This window comes from Ochotona curzoniae, unplaced genomic scaffold, assembly GCF_017591425.1.
Source record: "Ochotona curzoniae isolate NIBS_2020 unplaced genomic scaffold, NIBS_Ocur_1.0 contig_2210, whole genome shotgun sequence".
Classification (NCBI taxonomy): Eukaryota; Metazoa; Chordata; class Mammalia; order Lagomorpha; family Ochotonidae; genus Ochotona; species Ochotona curzoniae.
In genome coordinates, this window is record NW_024465369.1 from 7375614 (window position 1) to 7399129 (window position 23516).

The 23516-nt window shown below is 36.3% G+C and overlaps 1 protein-coding gene across 1 annotated transcript in view; it reads right to left on the reverse strand.

Annotated features, from left to right (window-relative positions):
• LRP1B (LDL receptor related protein 1B) overlaps window positions 1–23516 on the reverse strand; it is a 1301643-nt gene that overhangs the window by 37553 nt on the left and 1240574 nt on the right. The gene's annotated exons all lie outside the window — the stretch shown is intronic.

The following is a 23516-nucleotide window of genomic DNA, read 5'->3' on the forward strand; positions in this document are numbered from 1 at the left end:
TTTTGAAAGATCTATCTGACTAAGCACCACAGGCAATTTTCTCAACTACAAAAGGAAGTTTGTTCTCCAAATAATTTTGTATCTCTTGAACATGCTTAATAAAACAGAGGCAATTAAATAATATAATAGCTACTCTAATTTTAGATTTAGACATTGTTTCAATATTTTGCAAAGCAGAGAGGCCCACATGAGTATTTACATAAATAAATCTTAATTTAGCATATTCAAAACATTAAAATTTATAGTTTAAATAAATAAATGCTGATTAAATCGATCTCCATTTTTTTTCTTTAGGAGCTGCAATTTCCTTTTAACTATCTGATTATGAAGCAACTTAGCCGAGACAGAAATCACAACCTGTAAGCTTCACCTTGTATGACAATGTGAGGAAAATTAAAATATAATTTATAATTCTCATGTCTGTCTGTTTATCTAGCCTTTATTAAATCAGACATAAATTAAATGTACTGACCGGCTTGCTTCGCATCTATGGAAATTCATTTCAAGCAATCTTGTACTTCTTGTAGCATTATGCCAAGTATCCTCATTGAGATTCAATGCTTAATCCAATTTAAATGGGCAGTTTCAAATATGCGAGATGGAGGTTTAAAATTAATTCATAGCTAGTATGTGCACATAAAGATGTCTGTTTCTACTTGTTTGAGACATATACGGTATACATGACAAAAATTTTGTCTTTGTTCACACACACACACACACACACACACACACACACACACACACACCTATTAACATATCTTTATTTCTTGAAGAACAACCTTCCATTGACAGGTTGGTATTTCCTCATTTTGACAGAGACCTTAAAAATTGTGGTCCTGGTTCAGCTGCTGGAGAGACTGGAGAAGGTTGCTGGTCAACTTCTCTCATTTCTCAGAAGGTGCCATGGTGAATTATTCATCAGGTAATATTCGCTCTTTTCCTTCTCACCCAAATCCCTTGTGGGACACACTTAAGAATTTTGAACTCATTGAACATGGGATACACTGAAGTGGAACCCATTGAACCTAGAACTCAATGGAGAACTTGGGGGTCTGAAGAATGACAGAAATGAACTAGGGGCAATATCATTGGCTGGCCAAAGAACTAAACTGTCGAAAATAGCTGTACATGAATTAATTTGAAATACTTTATTATTTTTAATTTTTTGGAGATTTCTTTGTTTTTTGGAATGTCAGATATACAGAGAGGAGGAGAGACAGAGAGGAAGATCTTCTGTGTGATGATTCACTTCCCAAGTGACCACAACAGCCAATAACGAACCAATCCAAAACCAGGAGCCAGGAGCCTCTTCTGGGTCTCCCATGCTGGTACAGGGTCCTAAGGCTTTGGTCCATTCTCAGCTGCCTTCCAAGGCCACAAGCAGAGAACTGGATAGTAACTTGGTCTTCTGGGATATGAACCAGTGCCCATATGGGATCCTGGCACATGCAAGGGAAGGACTTTAGCCACTAGGCTACTGCATAAGACCCTGAAATTTTTTTTTTTTTGACCAACACTGAGAGCTATAGTTAAAACATAAATTTTAATCTCAATTTTCAACACATTCTGTTTTAACCACACCAATAGGGAAACGTGCAAAACTAGAAAAAATGTGCTAAAATTCTGAAGGTCACTACTGTCCAGAAGTACACAGCTATAATGAATGTTTACCTTCGTCACACAGTGAGAAAGGACAAAGAGAAAGTCTTCCTGGTGAAACTCTGGTCAAAAGTAATTTTGATATATAAATTAAAGCTACCTTAGACTAAGAATAAGAGGTTAGGAAAATTGGTACAATTCCCTTGGAGTCAAAGAAATGCAATTTAAACCATTAATGCAGTATAGTTAAAAATGTACCACACTGGTAACAAATAATAGTGCAACCTCCAAGATAACAGGTGTACAAGTGGAAAAGGCTCAATCACTTTGGAAAACAATTGGCTGTTGGCAGTGGATTTGAACATCCTATACTTTACACTTGGTATGCTCACTTGCAGTAAATGCCAAAGAGAAATCACACACCACTGCACTCAACAGGTAAATGTAATATGCATTGCAGCAACTTTAGAAAGAGCCCAGAACTGAAGATAATCTAATCTCCACCACAAAACAAATGGGTGAACTGTGAATATGATGAAATGTTACACTACACAAATACAAAATGAAAACTTTACAATTTTAAACCACAAAATGTGAGTCTCACAAATATACTTCTGAGAGGAAAATTTGCCCACGAAAATAAACACCACCTTTAAAAGGAATTTATACTGTATTTAAAAGCAAAACTAACCTATGGTTTTGTTAATATATTATCTTGATGTGAATGTTAATTTATATTATTGTATATACCTACCAATAAGTTAAACCAAACGTATACATATATATTTCAGTGCAAAATATTTTTTATTTAATGGCATGTAGGCTATGTTAGAACAGCTTAGAAAGTCTAGCTTAATTTGCTAATAAGACCAAAGTTTTCTCATTATTCATATTTTAAGTTTTAAACATTTTTATTAAGATGCAACACTTACATATCTTGTGAGATACAGTTGAATTATTTCAACACATTTAAACTAAATAAATGTGGCAAGCAGATCTTAAATTTCCTTCTTTTTTTCCCTGTAAACATTATTTTAAAAAAGAATTAGTGGTTCAGGTTTTATGCTTTAAAGGAAATTCTTCATTTTCCAATGTCATAGCATTTTGAAAACATGTCAAAGTATACACTATTCAATGCAACTGATTGATCTCAAGGCACAAATATGCAATTGAAAAAAATGTACAATAAATGTTTATTTATGATAATATAGTAGAATAAAAGATACTAGAATTTCCACTTTAAGAGGAATTGTAAGTAGTATGTTGTTAAGATATGCCAGTTCTCCCCTCCAAAGAAGACAGCAATCCTTTTATCTGTGAACTCTCTACTGATATTCAAATGAAGAGGCACTGCATTCTTCCCAGTGCACATGCTTAATATTCTATACTGAGTTGAAGTTCAGAGGGAGAACTGTTCAATACACTGCAGATCTGGCAGAATCTCCTTTTGGTGCTTTTCTATGATATTTTTCTGATCATCTTCTATTAGGCTTAAGATGTGAGGATTGTGGAACCTGCTGAATACCATGCGGGTGGGTTGTTTTCTGTATTTCCATTAGGATTCCAGCGATTATCCTTTCTTCATTTAATCTTCATCTTTTCTACTTGTCTCTCCCTTCTTGTCCCTTCTAATTTGTTCTCCCTCCTGACCCACCCCCTCCTTCTTACCCCTTCCTTCTTTCATCTTAAAGCCACTAACTCATTTCCAATTCCAAGATTCTTTTTTTTAAATTTATTTTTATTATTTTTTTATTGGAAAGGCGGATATACAGAGAGGAGAGACAGAGAGGAAGATCTTCCGTCCAATGATTCACTCCCCAAGTGGGCGCAACAGCCCGATACTATGCCGATCCGAAGCCAGGAGCCTCTTCCGGGTCTCCCACGTGGGTGCAGGTTCCCAAAGCTTTGGGCCATCCTTGACTGCTTTCCCAGGCCACAGGCAGGGAGCTGGAAGGGAAGCGGGGCTGCCAGGATTAGAACTGGCGCCCATATGGGATCCCGGGCGTGCAAGGTGAGGACCTTTAACCACTTGCGCCACCGCGCCGGGCCCTCAAGATTCTTGAAAAGAGTAAAATTCATATCTTAAGAAATTGAGTGATGGGTCTAAGCCAATTATATTCAGGTTTAATATGAATGGTGGTAATTTGGTGCTGTCATTTTTGCAATGGATTTAGTCTTCTTTTGTTATTTATATAAGAAATTGATCTATTTAAGCTACCACATAAACATAGGATTACCAATTTGTTAATCTTAAAATGATCCCTTCATGTTGTTATAAAGAGATTGAGAGAGTCTTTTAGTATAAACAAAGAGTTTTATTAATTAGGGGAAAGAGTCTGATGGCCTGCTGTGCGGTGGGAGATGTCCTGGGACCACCTCCACATAGCAGAGTGATCACCTGAGTAAAATGGTGTACAACACTGGCCCTTTATACAGCTTAGGTGCAAGTGATGGGAGAAGGCAGCAGTTCCTCAGTTTGCACATGCTTGCCACTTGTAACATGGGCACCCATCATGGTGTGTTGACCTTCTGCGCAGCGACAAGGTTAGGATGATTCAGTACTCCAAGTCTTCCTGGATGGGAGTGTCAACTTGACTTCAGCAGGGTGCTGATCACTTCTGCTCCACCCAACCTAATATTTCATCCTTTTTGCTTTATGGTATCAGTATGCCCTGTTTGGAGCTAAAAGGCATGTTGTAGAGAGGATAACAGAGAACACGGTGGGGAGAAGGTGTTCTAGCACGATGTCTACTACGTAAGTCTAGGAAGTCTGAGATACATAATGTTTCCTGTATTTTTGAAATTGGGTGAGGTTTTCTGTAACTCTTGACATGATGACTGCATTGCTTCATAAATCATAGGAATGGCACTTCAGTTCTTCAGTTTCTGTCTCAGCAGTAGCTCCGTCTGAGCTAGAAACATTTATGCAAAACTGTATAAACATTTGCTGCATGTTTCATCAGTGCCTCCTCTCTACTCTCAAATAATTACTACACATTCATATGCAAATTCTAAGGGTCACTTCAGCTACTAATTTCAAGAAAGGAACACTTCATTAGTACTATCATACCCAGCAGAAATTGGTTTACTAACTTGGCAAAGTGTGAAGAAAAAATAACATAAGAGATAGCATCTTTAGGCTTTCATGGTTCACTGTGATTCTAAGGGATGTGCTCCTGACCCCATCTTATCCTAGCATCATGAAATGTGGTTACATCATGAAGTGCAGGGAGGTTATCATATTACTCCTTACAATGTTTTAAAGCCATTTTGAAGGTATTCTTTCTAAAATATATATATGATCTTGTAAATACTGATATTTTTATTAATGACTCCTTTGTCATTATGAGTATCAAATATTTATATGAACTTACCATTATAGAAACTTTGATAGTCCTCTGGGTTATTTTCATAGTTGACTTTTGTTAAGTAAAATGTTACCGAATATGAAACAGTAGACAGAAAATGAAGACAGCCTTAATAGTTCCTTCAAAAATTGATAGTAATATTGGTGTTTAACATCAAGATGTGCAGCAAAACGATTTTGTTGACCTTTGTGATGCAGATGAACCCCCCAACAAACTCACAGATCCCTTTCACACACACAGAGCCATTATTTACCTTCCAACTTGAAAAAAATAATAAAAACTTCAATAGATACTGACACTCAATATCTTTAAAAATATTAGGGTTAAAATGGGCAGGATAAAAAGAATACATAGGATATAAAGGATGCTTTTGTTAATGGATAGAATAAAAAATTTAGAAAGAATGATGGAAGATTATAAAGACAGAAGATTCTTGTTAGAGTGATCAGTAAGCATTAAGTAGGAACAGTCTGAATTTATAGAAGAGTAAATCCAACAGAACAACGCAGTGGATCTCCGTTTAAACCCACCAGAGTAATTTTACCATGTGGATAAAATGGAAGTGGTGGATCTGTGATTGGTTATTTTCTGAGAACATGCATGTATCCTGTTGCATTCTAGGAGCTGCAGACAGTTCCAGAATACTGAATAGGGAATTTGCTTTCGGAGATCTGACAGCCTTATTGTACTATTGAGACATGAAAAAACAGAAGCCAATTTGATCTGAACAGCAACCATGGTAAAAAACTACATATTTCAATTCCTACGAAGTCTTTCTTCCTACATAAAGCCTATCACATGAATTCTGAGCATGTTACTGACATGAACTGCACGGCTTTTGAAATGTTCTTCATATGACAAGGAACAATACTAAGATGAAATTCATCTTTGCTAAGAAACTTAGAGATTACAATGAAATTATATCATAACTCTTTATATTCACAATATAAAAATTGTTATAACCTCTGTAGGGTAATTACACTAAGAACTACCTTGCAGCACCAAACATAATCATGCAATAGAAAGGACAATGATGAATACATAATTACAGAGTATTCATATGGTAATTAGGTAGATAGGAACTGATGAATAAGTGAATGGCTATTTTCTACCACAGAAATGAAGTAATTCTCAAGGGAGATGATTATTGCATTCTGTCTTTCCTTTGCCTCTCAATCTTGTTTTTTCATGAGCACAGAAATGCAAAGAAATATTTCTTTTCCTTTAATCTTTCATAGTTACAGACCATATAATATGTATGCATGTATGGACATGGACATAGACTTATGAATATTCAAGATGAGTCATGTATCCATGCAATCTTTAACTGTATTTCATTTTCTTTTCAAGCATTTTCTTTTGAATGAAAAGTAATTGCCAAGGAACTTAATTATTAACTCATATTTGCTACCAGCCTATTCACATTGCAGGAGTTACTGAACTGTGAAATTTAAACAGGAGCAAACCAAATTACATAATACCATCTAAGCAAGAGAGGAAGATGTTTCTTCAGCCTAATGGGGGGGACTTGCAGTGCCTTTAATGTGTTAAATGGTGGAAGCTCAATAGTACAACTACCAGAACGCACACTAATTACACTTACTGGAATTTGATCTGGATTTTTTTTTTTATCAGTGTGAACTACTTTTCCTATTCATCATTTTGGTAAGTCCTTGACAATTTAGGTGTACATACATAAGGACACATAGAATAAAGTAGGATTGGATTACTTTCACAAAGACTTAGAGAAGTTTCATGTGCAAGTCTTCAAGATTTTTATAACTGAGGTCATTTTCATTGCAATTCACATTCTGCTTTCAATTTTGTTGTGTCCTAGGAGTAGAATCTAATTTCTGTTGGCAAACATATTGTATGTAGAGTTAGGCATACTTCCATACATACTTGAAGTATTTCTAGGACAGCCAGCAATAATATTTAATATACTTTAGGTGAGTACCTACAACAAGCTGACTAAAGAAAAACAAACACACACACCCCTGGGGCAGAATATGAGGGCTATGGAATTCTTCCTTGGCCTGATAGAGTTTTGTCATCATAGCCACCTGATTATTGTCTCCAAGATAACCTCTGATTATCTTTCTCGGAGTCACTGATTTAAGTCAGGCTGGAAATGATGTCCATGTTGCCACTACACTCACCAATCTTCCACCATGCGCTTTGTACTCCCACACCAGAGCCAGGTGCAAGTCAAAGTGGGAAAATAGTAATCATGATAATAATGTATACTCCATTTAGGCATCTGCTTCATAATAGACACATATGTTTGTTATGGATGGCATCATTCTATCACGATAGGTGAGTAAAACAGTCACAGAAAGATTAAGTAACTTAAGATTGTATACAAATCATTGGGAGATAGACTTATAAGCCTAAATAGGACTGACTCTTATAATAAGCACTTAGTGTGTGTTCAACACTTCATATATTGGCTCAGGAAAAGAAATGTGCAAAACATTTCTCATTGCTTCTAGTATTCCCTTTCCCTTCTGCAGATGTAAAATGGAAGTGCCTGATCTAAATAGCTGTCACAGGACCTACCACCCATCAGAAGGAAAGTGCTCTAAAGCAGCAAGAGAGGCTGATCGGGACGTCTTGAATAATGCCACCAGAGCTTGAAGTTATTAGAGCCCAGAGACACCATTCTTCTAACTCAAGCCAAATGTTCTTCCTTCCGTTGTCTTTCTCCAGCATCCAGGCAAGGTACTTATCACTCATTGCATTGGTGTTTATTTCCATAACAGTTTCTGACTTCAAAAGAACAGTGAATCATCAATGTGACCTTTTATTTTACCTAATAATCATTGTACATATCAATTATAAGGTATAATCAGCTTTTAATCATTACAAATAATAAACAAAATAACAACCATGAAGCTCAATATAAGACAAGCTTAAAACATCACTGTTCACTTACATTTTAAATAGGTCGTGCCCCTAGAAGGTTTTCTGAAAATGCGTTGAGAAACTAACGATGTCAACAAGACTAATAATGGCCCTTTTCCTAGAGACATACAGCATTAACAGAGTTAATTTTTCTTAATACCTAATTTAGGATGCAAAAAATGGTGATTTGCATAAATTCACTTAAAGTTTTGTGGATGTTGTCTTTGAAACAATAAACCAGGGAGGAGAAAAATATGTTTAAGAAATTTTAAATATTTCCAATCCTTAAATCATTAAATGATTATTAAATGCTTTAATAATTACGCTTACTATGTAGCAGTAAACATATCTTTAAAATTCAGAAGTCAGCCAGCCTCTTAACAGAAGTTCATTTGCAAAGAGCAGGGGGGAACCCAGAGTGGAGCAGGAGGACAGGAGCAGGCTTGCATCCCAACCATGGAGACTCCCAGATCCTCACCTAGGACTATCAGTATGGACACCAAGGGCTACATCCCAACTGCCAAGGAGACCGACCACAGGGAATTGGAATGCCCTCGTAGGCTGAGAACTCTGAGGTCATCCACCCCCAGTGTGGATCTCCCACATGGGATGGAAGAAGCCCAGATCCTTCCTCACAGGATCCAAGGTCATCAGAACAACAGCCAGGAGCCCTGAGCAGTATGCAAAAACAGAAGAACAGTAAACTTTCTTCGGAACTAGAGAGGAGTTTTCGCTGGTCCTCACTTCGTTCTAACTTTGGATCCCCACCCTCTTTTGCAATGACCATCAGGGTCATTCCAGAGCACCCTGACCCCCAAAAAGATTAGATTAGATGCACAGACCAGTAAGGAAAGCATAGAACCAGACAGGAAATGGTCAGCGTGGATTCACATATACCTTACTAGGTAGGACACAAAGATTAGTTACTCCTATCTAAGGTATTGAAGATTTCTCTGTGCACCCCTCCTAAAACTGTTCTGCACCTCAATTGTTGACATATGCCTTGTCAGAGTTATAAGCCAGTTTAGACTATCCTAAAATCTGACAAATTCAGTAAAATTATGCTTCAACACTATAAACTGCTAAATACTAAAATGAAATAGACACGACACAGCTGATAAGTACTCTATAGCCATTTTAAGGTGTATAGCAGCTGGTTCTGTATATAAACTAAAATTGAAATGTCAATGAAGTATTCACAGGATGTGGTTAAGAACGTGCATTTTTCATTTTTTATTTTTTTTAAAGATTTATTTATTTATTGGAAAGTCAGATATACAGAGAGGAGGAGAGACAGAGAGGAAGATCTTCCATCGGATGATTCACTCCCCAAGTGAGCACAATGGCTGATGCAATGCCAATCCAAAGCCAGGATCCAGGAACTTCTTCCGGGTATCCCACATGGGTGCAGGGTCCCAAAGCTTTTGGGCCGTCCTTGACTGCTTTCCCAGGCCACAATCAGCGAGCTGGATGGGAATTGGAGCTGCTGGGATTAGAACTGGCACCCATATGGGATCCTGGGGTGTTCAAGGAGAGGACTTTAGCCACTAGGCCGCACCACTGGGCCCAAGAACTTGCATTTTTTAACATACTGGTTATTCAATACAATGTCAGTTAACTCCATAATGTTGTAAATTGTTGTTGATGTTATGTTGGGGCATTTAATTGATTGGGATGATATTCTGCCAGCTCTGCCTTCAGACCAGAGATGGTCTCCCCATGAAACTGTTGAATTTATCTGGACAATAAGATGCTGGACTCTATGCATGGTACATGCTTGCAATGAAGGAATCATGACTTGATTTGAACTGTAATACTGCAACAAGGTGGAGGAATCCACCATGAAGGGAGGAAATGGGGAGGGTTTAGGGCAATCCCAGAGCCTATGAAACTGTGTCATAAAATGAAATGAAAATGAAATGAAATGAAATGAAAAAAATATAATTGAAAAAAAATTCAAAAGTCAGTTTAAGAAAGTAAGCAAATATTGAATCTATGTATGTCAATTAAATATTCATTAGGGAAAACGTGCAAAATTCTGATTAGAATGGATAAATTTTTATCTAAGAAAATTAGCATTTCATAATTTATTCCTAAAATGGTGACATATGCAAAGTAGTTCTGAAGAGAGTGCTATAAATTGTTAAAGAATAAAATTTTGATAAAACTTTGCCATGCGTGAGTATTTACACAGAAGGAAAATACAAAATCCAGGAAGATAAACTATCAAAAATTTGACTTGAGTGTGTTAATAGTGTGGAGTGAGATTTAAAGTGTACCCATAGCATTTATATTTTTGAAAGACTGTTGTAAAATTCATGTTAACATTGATAGCACTAGTACCTTTAGAAACAGTGAACAAGTAGTGTAACTTCCATGACAGCGTCTATTCAGGTAAAAGAACATTGCATGCAATATAGTCACAATTTTGTTTATAATTTCCATGCTAATAATTTCTCTATTTTAAATTAGCCTAATTTTAAAAGCTTTGCTTTTTAAAGATTCATTTATTTATTTACAGAGAAGCCTTAGTCAAGAGAGAATCTGATTCCTTGGTTCACTCTTCAGGTGGCCTGAGGCTGAGACTCTAGGCATCTCTGTCACATGGGTGCAGGGACAAGCAATTGGGCCTTCTGGGGAAATCTTCCACTGCTGTTTGAAGCACATTAGCAGGGTACTGGATAGGAAGGAAAGCCGCTGGAACTCAAACCAGCAGCAAGATGGGAAACTAGGTTTACAGGCAGTGGTTTCACTTGCTCTGCCACAACAGCAGTCTTATAAAAAAATGTGAAGAAGAAGCTATTAATACAAAGTTGTCATTTCAGACTGGGTATGCTGAGTGGCAGATGATGGCTAAATATGATTTATCAGATGAGGTTAATTAAAAAATAGAATGAATAAGTATACATTAGCTTAAAAATGACAATTTTGTATGCATACCTCTGTGACTGTAAACAACTCATTTGTCATACTTAGGCCCAAGTTCATTATCAGATGCAATTAGTTTGGACCTTATAAAATTTATTAACATAAACTGTGTTAATGGAGTCTATGTGCCAGAATGCTTGAATCTATGAAAGAACAACATTATTACATTTAAAGTGTGATAAATTTGTATTATTACAAAAACTAACAGAATTGAACAAAATCAAGAAAATGAAAGACTGTAGTCATACAAAACAGAATTATTATTGCTATATACATATAATGAAGAGAAAAAACCTAACTACTTATTCTAGTTGGACGTGCCTGGAAGATATCCATAAGAGCTTGGACCAATAATGTGGCGACAATTAAAAGGTGATGTGGATCTTTAGAAGGTAGAGCCTACTGTGAGATTCTTAGATACAGAAGGAGCTTGTAAGAGCAAGCTTACAGGACCTGGAGCCATAGCCTAGTAGCTAAAGTCCTCATTTTCAATGTGCGAGGATCCCATATGGGCACCGGCTCATAACCCAGCAGCCCTGCTTCCCATCCAGCTCCTTGCTTGTGGTCTGGGACAGCCCACAAGGCAGTCAAGGAAAGCCCAAAGCTTTGGGACCCTGCACCTGCGAGGGAGACCCAGAAGCAGCTCTGGGCTCCTGGCTTGGGATTGGCTCAACTCCAGCCGTAATGGCCACTTGGGGAGTGAATCAACAGATGGAAGACCTTCCTCTCTCTACTACTCTGTGTATCTCCCTTTCTAATAAAAATAAATAAATCTTAAAAAAAGAGCAAGCATACAACTTGCAACACATTCTGGCTGTTCCAGGGAGAGTGAGCCCAGGAGAGCCAGCACTCTTTGTTGCTTCAGGATACAAATAGCTTCAGTGTCCAGGCCTGAAATGCATCCAGGGCCATCCAGGTCTCCCACAGAGGAGGTGAAAACTCCCTTCTGCCTCCACAGGTTTGCATTAGCAGGAAGTGGGAGTCAGGAGCTAGATCTGGAACTTGAGTCAGGCAATCTGATGAGATGCAAATATCTCAACTAATTACCACCTCTCCCCATCATAATTTTTTGTGACATGTTTTTTTTTTTTTTTTTTTCTACACAAACACATACTCCTACAGTTGTGTGGCCACTCTGGCTTGAGCCAGTGACTATCCTGAATATCCCTCCAGCCTTCCCAACTTCCCTGTCCATTCTTGGGCTATGAACTTCCAGAGTGAAAACTAAGTTGTTTTTTTTTTTTTAAATAAAGTTTGTCCCTCTTAAGCAGTCTGTAATGGTACTGAAAAATGAGTTAAGACATTCATTTACAGAAAATTGCAAAAGGATTTCATGTAGAAATGGAAAAAGAAAATTGATAGGAGGTCACCATGGAAAAGACCAGTTCAGATGGGCACGCTGTGAATAAAAGTATTGATATCAAGTTGTAGTCTGACTTGAAATAAGGGAAAAGTTAACATCAACAGAGTGTGAGAATGAGGGCATCGTATAGGCGTCCATCACGTTTCCATGTATACATTTTCTCCTCTCCTAATTTCTTTCCTTTTTTTAATTTTCTCCCTTCCTTCCCCATGTTTCATTTTTTCTATTTCTTTTCTACCTTGCATCATTTTTATCTTCTTTCAGTCTACCCATTTCTAATCTAAATGCTAAATGCTTCATGATTACTTATACCTTCCTGCCAGTTGTCCGTTAATATCTTTCTTTAAACAGGTAACAACAATGTAGGGCCTTGCGCAGTAGCCTAGTGCCTAAAATCCTCGCCTTGCATGCGCTGGGATTTCATAAAGGCACCAGTTCTAATTCTAGTGAACCTGCTTCCCACCCAGCTCCCTGCTTGTGGCCTGGGAACGCAGTTGAGGAAGGCCCAAAGCCTTGGGACCCTGCACCTGCATGGGAGACCCAGAAGAGGCTCCGGGCCCTTGGCTTCGGATCAGCATAGCTCCGACCATTAGAGTCGTTTGGGGAATGATCACTAGACAGAAGATCTTTCTCCCTCTGTCTCTCCTCCTCTCTGTATATTAAGTTTCTACTGAAACTAAAATAAATCTTAAAAAAATAAACCCAGATAACAATAATGTAAGGTCAAATAGTCACTGGATAATTAGCCAGCTACTTGCATGCATTTGAAAGCCAAAGGAGAAATGACAATTCATGCAGTTACTACTTGATCAGAATTCACTAAAATATCAAGAAAGTCACCTTGGAAAGACCACCTGGCAAAGTAATACATAACTAAAATAAATGATCCTCTGGTCCTATGTGTGAAACCTTAAAGTTAGTTATGTAGAGATAAAAACAATTTGCTACATCACTTTTCACTAAGACTCATAAAAATTCAAGGATTACTGAAAAGTTTCAATTGAATGATTAATTAGTAGTCTTTAACCTTTAGTATCATTATAATATATAGGTATCTGATTACTGTAATTAGTCAATAAAAATTACACCAGGATAGCCTACCTGGGCAGATTATCCCTGAAAAACATCACTGTAAGTTGTTTTAACACGAAGGAGATGAGATTTAGTCAATGCAAGCTTATGTGTACAGTGCACAAATATATACTCTATCAAAAAGCTATTTGACGCAAAAAGTATATGTTTTTGTTTCTGCAACTCCCTGAACTCTCTCTCCCAGTTACACAGTGGTTACACTTTTCATTTACCCTGCTTTAGTTTCCATCATATATGATGTTCTACATGGTGATGTAACATGTGTATATTTATCAATAAAACTATTTGATAAGAACAGTTTAGGTTTTATCATAAATTGGATATTTTAGACACTGAATTAGTACTTGTTGAGTTCCTAAATGAGCACTGTCTTGGAAAGCAGGTAACTTCAGAGGGCAAAGAATCTGTTACACAGCTGATATCTTAAATTTCAAAAACTGTGAAAGCCTATTGTAAATGCACAGAAATATGACCAGGCAAGGACACCTTTTACTGCTGAAAAAATGAACTGAACCTGTGTATGTGAGATGTCAGATGGAGAAAGGAAAGTAGGAGAGGAAGATGAGCAGAAAATGAGAGGGGACACCAGATGCCATTCAGTGAGTGTAAGATCTTCAGCACCCAGTACTCCCTGGCAAAGCACACTGCCCTGTGGGAGCAGTGAACCAATTACTGACTACTCCAGGGACATGACAGGAATGAAACTTTGGACCTATACATTTTCAGACATGTGACATAGAATTAGACTAATTTTTTCTTTTCAGACTCAAATAGGTTACATTTTGTGGTAGTAATCTAACCTATTTGTGAAAGTAAACCTGTTCAGGGAACTACTGGTATACACAGTCTGATCTAATTTTCAATGGTTCATTACAGATTTCCATTATACATAGAATACACATGCATACATGGACATACATGGATTATTTCAGAAAACAAAGTTTCTCATACCATGCCAATTAATGCTATAATATTAATACATACATTATTCAAATCATCCAGTGCATAAACATGATTGCATATGTATATATAATATAATTATATGAAAATTATATATTATACTGCAGATATAAATTGAATGCATCTTTACATATATATACTCAAATCAGATTTATGATAGGTATATTTTTGCATCGGTGAGAATGACACTGAATGCATTATTAAATAGGCCTGCTATCTATTCTATATTCTTCATTCAATGGGTTTCATAACCACAGAGTAAATTATAAATCTTTCCTCTTTTGTTTGATCTACATTCTAGGTCTCAGAAGCTATGATTTAATATTTGCAAAAGGCATTTGTTTGTTTTAAACTGTATTTCATTCTATTTATAACCTACAAAATAATTCTAATTGTATATTCACTTCCAAAAGACAGCCATTCTTTCATCTAGAGCAAACTAATGATACTAATTTGTTGCCAAAAAAAAACCTCTTAAAGTGTTAATCATGTCTATAAGAATTTTCTTTCTTTTTTATATCATTGGATGATCTTTGCTCTTTGTCAAAACATGATAGAAGATATCTGAAATTTCACACACAGAAACATGAGAAGAATCATGTTTAAATTTATATTTGAATATCTACAGATGTTATTAGGAGGCGACACTACCAAGAGAACATTTATATATATATACAGATTTTAACTATGTAACTATATTTATATATGTGATTTTTAACTATATAACAATATTTAACATTTATCTGTATATATAGTTAACTATGTAACTATATTTAACATTTATATATATATATATAGTTTTTAACTGTCTGTCTAGACAAGATTCATGTGCTGTGTTGTTTCCATAGATCTAGTTCTATTTGTAGAAGATTGTGAGCCCATGTGATTCACTCGACATGAAGGACAGCACGATCAAGTGACTGCCTCAGTTCATGCAATGCCTTGCATTTGAGTGTGGTGATGAGTTCCTAGTAGGGCATGGTCAGATTATTCAGATACAACCCACTTAGAAGGTTGTTACTGTGTCACAAATTATTTTTATCCTTTAATTACATATTTTCAAGTTTGCCTGGCATTATCTTTTTGTAAGTGGATATATGTAGTCCTGTAGAGTTGGAAAAGCATTCAGTACCTGCATAGCATAGAGGATGACTTTATCTTGGCAAGCTTCATGGGGTGGCATTTACTTCACCCGTCTACTATCCTGAGAATTTTGTGAATGGAGTTGTCTCAAAATCAAGTTAAATTCGCATGCAGCAAAACTGCTGAAAATTAAACATTAGTAAAGATTTTTTATTTTTTTTTTTTCAGAAAAGTGCATTATGGTGCAACTGGCTAAGCCACTGAATGCCACACCTGCATTCCATATCAGAATGCAGATTCAAATTTAGTTTCCAATGCATATAATTCAGTTTCTGACTAATGCATCCTGCAAGGTGCCAGACAATAGCTCAAGTACTTGGTCTCCTGCTACTCATATTGAAGATCTGGGTGGAGTTTTAGGCTCTTGGATTCACCTGGACAAGTTCTGGCTGTTGTGCGCATTCGGGAGAGAACCAGCCGATGGAAGCTACTGCTGTGTCTCTCTGCTTCCTTCTCTCTCTAACCAAACTATTTAAAACAAAATTTTCATCCAAATTTAATCAATTATTTCAGTAATATTAATGAAATTACTAGACATAATAAAATTTCACACACAAGACAAAATTTTAGCAAGTTAATCATGTATATATGTGCTTTTCAAATGTGATACTTAACTGCATAAACACTCAGAAATAAAATGCATGTATCATCTTTTACTCATCTATCATGAGACACAAGTCAAAGCTGTAGCCTTTTCTAATTTAAAGTTGTATTGCATCTGACAACCATGTCAGAAAAAATTAGTTGAGCAATTATCTTCACAAAGGATTTTGTAAAGAGGCATCCAAAATACCCTAACATCATATCCATAAGCATTCAACATATTTCAATGGCATAAGATACAATATTTTTTAAAAAATTGATTTTTGACTGATATATGCCTATTTTTGGGGAAGTTGTACTTCATTGTCTGGTAATTTTGCTTTTGTATGGGCACATTTGCCTTATATCATTTTTTCTATTTTTTTTTACTTTCAAGATTAATACATAATTTTATACATAAGTTTTTTTTTACTAATATATTTGCAATTAGATCAAATTTATTTTCATTCTTATAACCCTGAAAGTTAATATACAAGATTTGGACTAAAATGATAATAATTAGATTACCTAATCCTTAGCTCCTCATCTTCTGTCAAAATCACATGATAAATTCTTGTTTTTTCACATGCATTAAGATAGTAATTAATTGAAATCTATTTCTATTTTTATACTGTGTGGTGTTTTTTCAAACTGAGGATGCATGCACCCAGTCTCTTAACCATAGATACGCAGTGGCCTGCTTGGAAAGACTGCCCATGTTTCTGACCCTGTCTTCAGATAACTTTACTATATCTCGATAAAAAGCAGAATAGAAGTAAGATCCTTACACTTTGTCTCCACACATCCAAACACCTACATTTAGTTGCTTAGTACAACCGTAAGTGATGAGCTTTGCAGAACCTCATGGCTTTGATGATCTGATCCTGGGATAGAAGGTTGAGAAGTTAAATGATAAAACTGCAGCAGGGATATTGCCAAAGAGAAGAGCTGAGATTCTGGCACAAAGGGGAGTTAAGAAGGTAAGAATGAGGATTTAAGAGGCATGGCAGATAATGATGATTTTGGATGCCAATAAAAAGAGGTATGGAAAATGAGAGGGTAATAAACAGGCTTTCAAGGTTAGAGGACAGAGCATGCAAAGTAGTGTGCTATAATCATCCAGGAGAGAGATGACAATGTGAACAAAAGCCATGTTACCTTCTCACCAACAGCACAAGGTCTGCAGGGCTAAAGGTGAACAGGGCTCCAAAACACTTAGTCATCTGGGTGCAAAGGTTCTCAAGAATTTATTAATTTGTGTATTGATTCAATAGCCCGTCCTTAATGATAGTTCTGCTTTCCAAATCACGAATCTGCCAACTCTGGGCACTGATCGAATTGACTTTCATATGTTAACTAACGCCATTGAAAAATCCCTAGTTTATTCTACTCTCCTTCAGTTATTTTAAAAGTGCTTTGGTCTCCTCTACCTGGACTTGGCATAAGCTGCATTAGTTCAGGATTAAAAGTCCTGTTAATATTGCTTATCAATGAAGCAGAGGTCAGAAGATTATGTAAGTCATTTTGCCACACTCAGCTTTTGTTTTCTACTAGGGATTTGGTAAAAACACAAAAAAACAACAGTAGCAGCAAATGGACAGGACATTAGCAGCAGTAAAACACAGCAGAAGGAGTCCAATCCACAATACTGCGAATGTTAGTTCTTATGCTGACTAATGTACATTACGAAGAACTGTATAATTTTATTTACTGACATCTGCAAGGCTTTGCTAGCCTTCCTGCAAACCTCAAAAGGTTGTATGAACATTTACAAAAATGCTATGTTGTCATGTAGTAGATAAAATAATGTGTCACAGCACATATCTCTGATTAATACATTGTATAGGACACAGTCAACTCACTGAATGTTGCATCACCTGGCAGCCCTCCCCTATAAGGATCAAACAGATATAGGAGAGATGAATTCCAAAAGGAGTTTCTGTCTGTGCTTTTGCATGTGCTTTTTTTTTGGTGTTTTTTCATTTCTCTGTGTTAGCTTCTCTTTCTCCTGGATCCAGCTTAGACACCACTTCCTGCAAGAAATCGTTCTATAGGCTAAACTCCCTGTTCCTTCTGTGGATTCTGATAGCCTTTGGGCTTCATTAAACTGCCCCTTAATGGTTGGTTTTCTCTTCTGAATGTGAAGTTACAGGGTTGTTTGAGAACCAAAATTATCTTTGGTACACTGTTTTCCTCAGTGACTCACTGTAGCATGCTTACTGGCAGATATTTCACTACCAGAAACCTGAAATATATTCACTACCAGACAGGCCAAAACTACAGTGGAGGACAAACAATAAAAACAAACCATAACATCACCAAATATAAGAGGTTTCTATTTATAGTGCTTGCTCCATAAGGTACTTAATAGGTTGTACTTCTAATGCCATTTACAACTGATGGCATCTCTGGGTTATTGCCAGTTACTTCTAGTTATAAAGTGGAGACATCACTTCATGTATATAACTATTCGTTAACCAGGGAGAACAAGTGTCTCCAGTGTACTTCTGTTAAAATTGAGTTCTAATTGAAATTATGATAATTATGCGAATAGATCACTAGTAGATTGAAAATATTGATAAGCGAAGCAGGTTGTAATTTCACTACCTGATTTTTAGACTTAAAGTCATTAATAATTGACCTTTCTGCCCTGATGTTAATTTCAAACAACCTCAGATCCTGTTGAATTCACGTTTAACTGTTAAGTGCAAAATGACACGTTTACTTAATTTTTAAAAAGTTATATTAGAAATCTTTGCTCTAGGATAGCATGAAATGCATGCTGTTCTTGAACAACTTGCTTAAAGAACACTTAATTTGACTGTTGTCATTATCTCTGTCTCCCCTCCCTGGGACTGCTGCTGTTAGAATTAATTTGCATTTCAGACCTCAGGATTTTATATTGCTATTAAGAGTTGTGAAATGTTTTTAGTCAGCACAACTAAGAATGGATGTTTTACCTCCCACTAATGGACCTTTAATTAGGCACCGTAATGAACCATTCTGCCATTCCTTCAGTTAGAGAGATGATTTTGTGTTTCCTAGATACAATTTTGACAGAACACCAGGTCCACTGAACCCTGGCGACTCACATCTAATGGATCTTGAATTGATTATGCTTTTGTCAACTGTTGGATTTGTCATCTTAATGACACTGTCCACAGACTTATTATGCTACCCAAGAACAGCATCCCTGCACTGCAGGAATATTTGTTATCATGTTGATCAACAACTCCTGGGGTCTATTTCTGTCTATAATATTAGCACTTCGGGACCTTAAGCAAGTTATTTAACCTCTGTTTAAGGATTAATTGGTTAATTTTAATAAGTGCTTTGCAGTAAAAGGTGGGAAGTGCTCTGACTGCTAATAGTGATAAAATTATAACACATCATTTTGTAAAGCATCAGGCTACTTCACACTGCAATTCTATTAAGTTGACAATTAAAATAAAAGCTGAGAGAATTTATTTATAGAAGAAACAAAATTACTGTAATGATGGCCACATTGTGCTTTTTCTAACTTAGTTTAAGAATAATTTTTAGGACCTGGCACGGTGGCCTATCTGCTAAAGTCCTTGCCTTGAACGCGCCGGGATCCCATATGGGCAAAGGTTCTAATCCCAGCAGCTCCACTTCCCATCCAGCTCCCTGCTTATGACTTGGGAAGGCAGTCGAGGATGGCCCAAGGCCTGGGACCCTATATCCGCATGAGAGACCTGGAGAGGCTCCTGACTCCTGGCTTTGGATTGGCAGAGCACCGGCTGTTGTGATTACTTGGGGAGTGAATCATCAGCCAGAAGATCTTCCTCTCTGTCTCTCCTCCTCTCTGTATATCTGACTTTCCAATAAAAAGTAAAATCTTTAAAAAAAAGATACCTTAAGAAAGAATAATTTTTAAAATGATAGCTTTTAAAAAGCAAAATCAAGAAATCTAAAAAAAAAGATTGATATTATTCCGTAATATACAAATTGGCAAATCAAGAAGTAAAAAATTAGATTGTTAATATTAAGAACACATAATTGCCAGATTGTAATGTTTGTACCTTAAATTGACTCTCTTTTTGCTGACTCTTATCCGTAGTGTTAGCATTTATTTATCAGTGAAACTATTTGTTCACTTCTGAATTTGATAAATGCCATTGTTTAGATATAAAAAGGTAACACACAAGGCAGAGGAATTTATACAGCTAAGAAAAAATTGAATGTTCAAGTGTCATCAAAGAGGTAGAGATATACAGAGACTGCAAGGTTAATTAAAATTGAGGGCACATGATTGAGTTTAAGAAGAAAATGATGTTGAATCTGGATGTCACCACAATGCCAGGGAAGTTGGCATTTATTTTGGACAGGTGTGATCAGGGTGGTTTTCCAGGGAGAAAGGAAAAATGGGGATATTAGTACAGATAGTAATGAGGCCTTCTTTTATAGGGAAATCATTTGGAATTGTGAAGATCATACAGCAACATAATAATTATAAAAACATAAGGTAGCGGAGGAAGTTGAGAGAGTGCTATAAGAGAGGAAGTGAGAGTGACGGTTATGGAAACAGCATGTAAGTAGGAATATATAATAACTGGATTACATCTTCAGATAAACCACTAGCCTGTGAAACACTGTTAAGAGAGAATTTGGACAAATCACATGAAAAGTGGCACTGGCTTTGGCAGTAGCATCTTCATGTGGTTGGTCTAAATAAAGAGAACAGACACTTGGGATGTTACACAGCAATTTAAAGCAATTACTCCCACTGGAACATTGGAAGAAAGAGACATAGTTTTATGCTCGATTCTCAAACCACTGAGGACACCTTGATTATGTGTTATTCATAAATGAGCAGAAGCAAATACCAATTTCCAGAGGTCCTTGATGGTGTTAAAGTTAACAAAATTTTAAGGACATGTGCTTTGAAAGCAGTGTTGCCTGGATTTGAGTCCGAGGACTTTTCATTTTTAACTTGATGCTATTCAGAGGATTGTTTGTTTTCTTGGTGCCCATTTATACAACTGAGTATAATAGCTACACGTAAATAATTAATAATAGCAAATACAGGAATAATTCCAGGAATCCCTCAAGGTGAAAAAAAATCTCAATAACTGTGACTGAGATGGAATTCAATCTTATACTGAAAAGAGTACAACTATAACTTGTCCTTTGAGAACAAATACTAGTGTCAAAGCAGAGGGTCACTTAGTAACAATGTCCCAGAGCTGCTGGTGGCTTGCATGAGCAGTGTGAGTGAATCTCAGACTGTCTACTTCTTTTAATGGTAAACAGGGAATAAAAAGAGAATATTTAAAATAGAAATCAGAAAACACTTAAAGATTTTTTTCCCTGTAAAACAAGTAGAAGTTTTTCCTTTAGACAGATACAAATGATTTTAGTAGAATTTTGGTGTGAGAAATTCAGATTTAGTTAGGGCAGAGTCAAGACGGTAAGTAGATGAGGATATAAAAATCTGAAATTGATGACTCGTTTAATGTAGATATTTAAGTTTGCAATTCTTCACATTGAAGAGTATCAACAAAATTGAATAAGGAGTGGATATTAATTTTGCTCATATCTATAAAATATCTGAAAAAGCTTTTTAAACCAATATAAATATCCCAACACTTTTTCTAAAGTGACATGCAAAACTGTATTTTATAAAAGATCTTGAGGTCACTTTAAAATGCAGAATTGAATGAGAATCACTAATTTAGTGCATGGCTTGCAGAGAAGAAAAGGGAACTGAAGACAGCATTACCTGCCTATGCCTATAATGTGTAAAATCAGAGAGAAGCAGGAACCAGCAAAGAGCTTCCAAGAGAAGCGACCAGTGACTGGAAATGAAAGCAAGGGGAAGTGACTCCACAAAGACAAGTGAGGAAGATATTTTAAGAATGGAGTGCTGGTAGTGGATGCTAAATATCAATTGAGAATTGATCATTAGATGTGGTAGCATACAGGATGTTAAACAAAATGAACTGACTTTGATAAACACATCCAGCAACACTGATTTGAACAAACATGGAAACAAGGGAATTAAAAATTGTAACAGTCTCTAAAAGTAATATTTCTAATACAGAAAGAGGGATAACGTGGCAGAGGAGATAACTAGAAAAAGATGTGGGAACATAGAAAGTTTTAGAGAAGGAATTTATTGAGGGAAACATCCCTGAGGCAAGAGAAAAAGGAGATGACTGCATGATCAACGTTCATGAATCTTTAGTAGAGAACAGCTCATGTTTGCATAGTATGGGGTTGGATACAATATGGACTTTTTGGACCTTGTGCCATAGCATAGGTAGCTAAATCCTTGCCAGGATCCCACATTGGCTGTCTTTCTTGTCCTACTTCCCATACTGCTTCCTGCTTGTGGCTTGGGAAAGCAGTAGAGTATGGCTTAAAGCTTTGGGAAGTTGAACCCGGGTGGGAAACCTGAAGGAAATTTTTGGTTTCTAGTTTTGGATTGACTCAAGCTTTGGCTGTGGTGGTCATTTGGGGAATGAATCAGTGGATGAAAGATCTTTCTCTCTGTCGCTCCTTCTCTCTATATCTGCCATTCCATTAAAAATAGCAAAGTAACATTTCTGTATAACGTTTTATTTGCTAATATATATATTATATTATATATTATATATATGCATTTAATGTTTCCAGTAACAAGAAAGAAGACTAGTATATAGGGGCAGGATTAGGGTAAGGGTTGTGACAGTGGGAGCTTGACACAGTTTCGTTATGTTGTTTCTATTTGGATCAAGGCAATAGGAAGCAATGTCAGGTGACAGTAAAGTTGAACAGGAAATGGATGTTTGATGAGAAAGTTTAAGTCCTGAGTTAGGGAACTGTATGAAGCTATAAGAAGTGTCTATTTGAGATGAATGATACCAGCGGGAGTGACTACACGGTTCTCATCCTCTGAGTTCAGCTGGGAGGTGTCATTTCAGGAAAGGTGAATTGGGTTTATCCATAGTTAGGTTTACAACAAAAGTTTGGTAGAGGAGAAGAAAGGAGAGTTAAAAATATATACAATGAAATGATTAATGATAATGAATAATAGATATAATCAGGGAAGAAACTGTTTAAAATAAGAGTGTGAGATTAGACTTGAAAAATAGCAGCAGCTGAGATCTAGGCATTGGAAGAAGTACATATAAACTATAGTTAACAAGATTACTTAGTGTAATACCTTACTAGGTAGGACACAAAGATTAGTTACTCCTATCTAAGGTATTGAAGATTTCTCTGCGCACCCCTCCTAAAACTGTTCTGCACCTCAATTATTGACATATGCCTTGTCAGAGGTATAAGCCAGTTTAGACTATCCTAAAATCTGAAAAGTTCAGTAAAATTATGTTTCAACACTATAAACTGCTAAATACTAAAATGAAAATAGACACGAGACAGCTGATAAGTACTCTATAGCCATTTTAAGGTGTATAGCAGCTGGTTCTGTATATAAACTAAAATTGAAATGTCAATGAAGTAGTCACAGGATGTGGTTAAGAACTTGCATTTTTTTTTTAACATATTGGATACTCAACACCATGTCAATTAACTCCATAATGTTGTAAATTGTTGTTGATGTAATGTTGGGG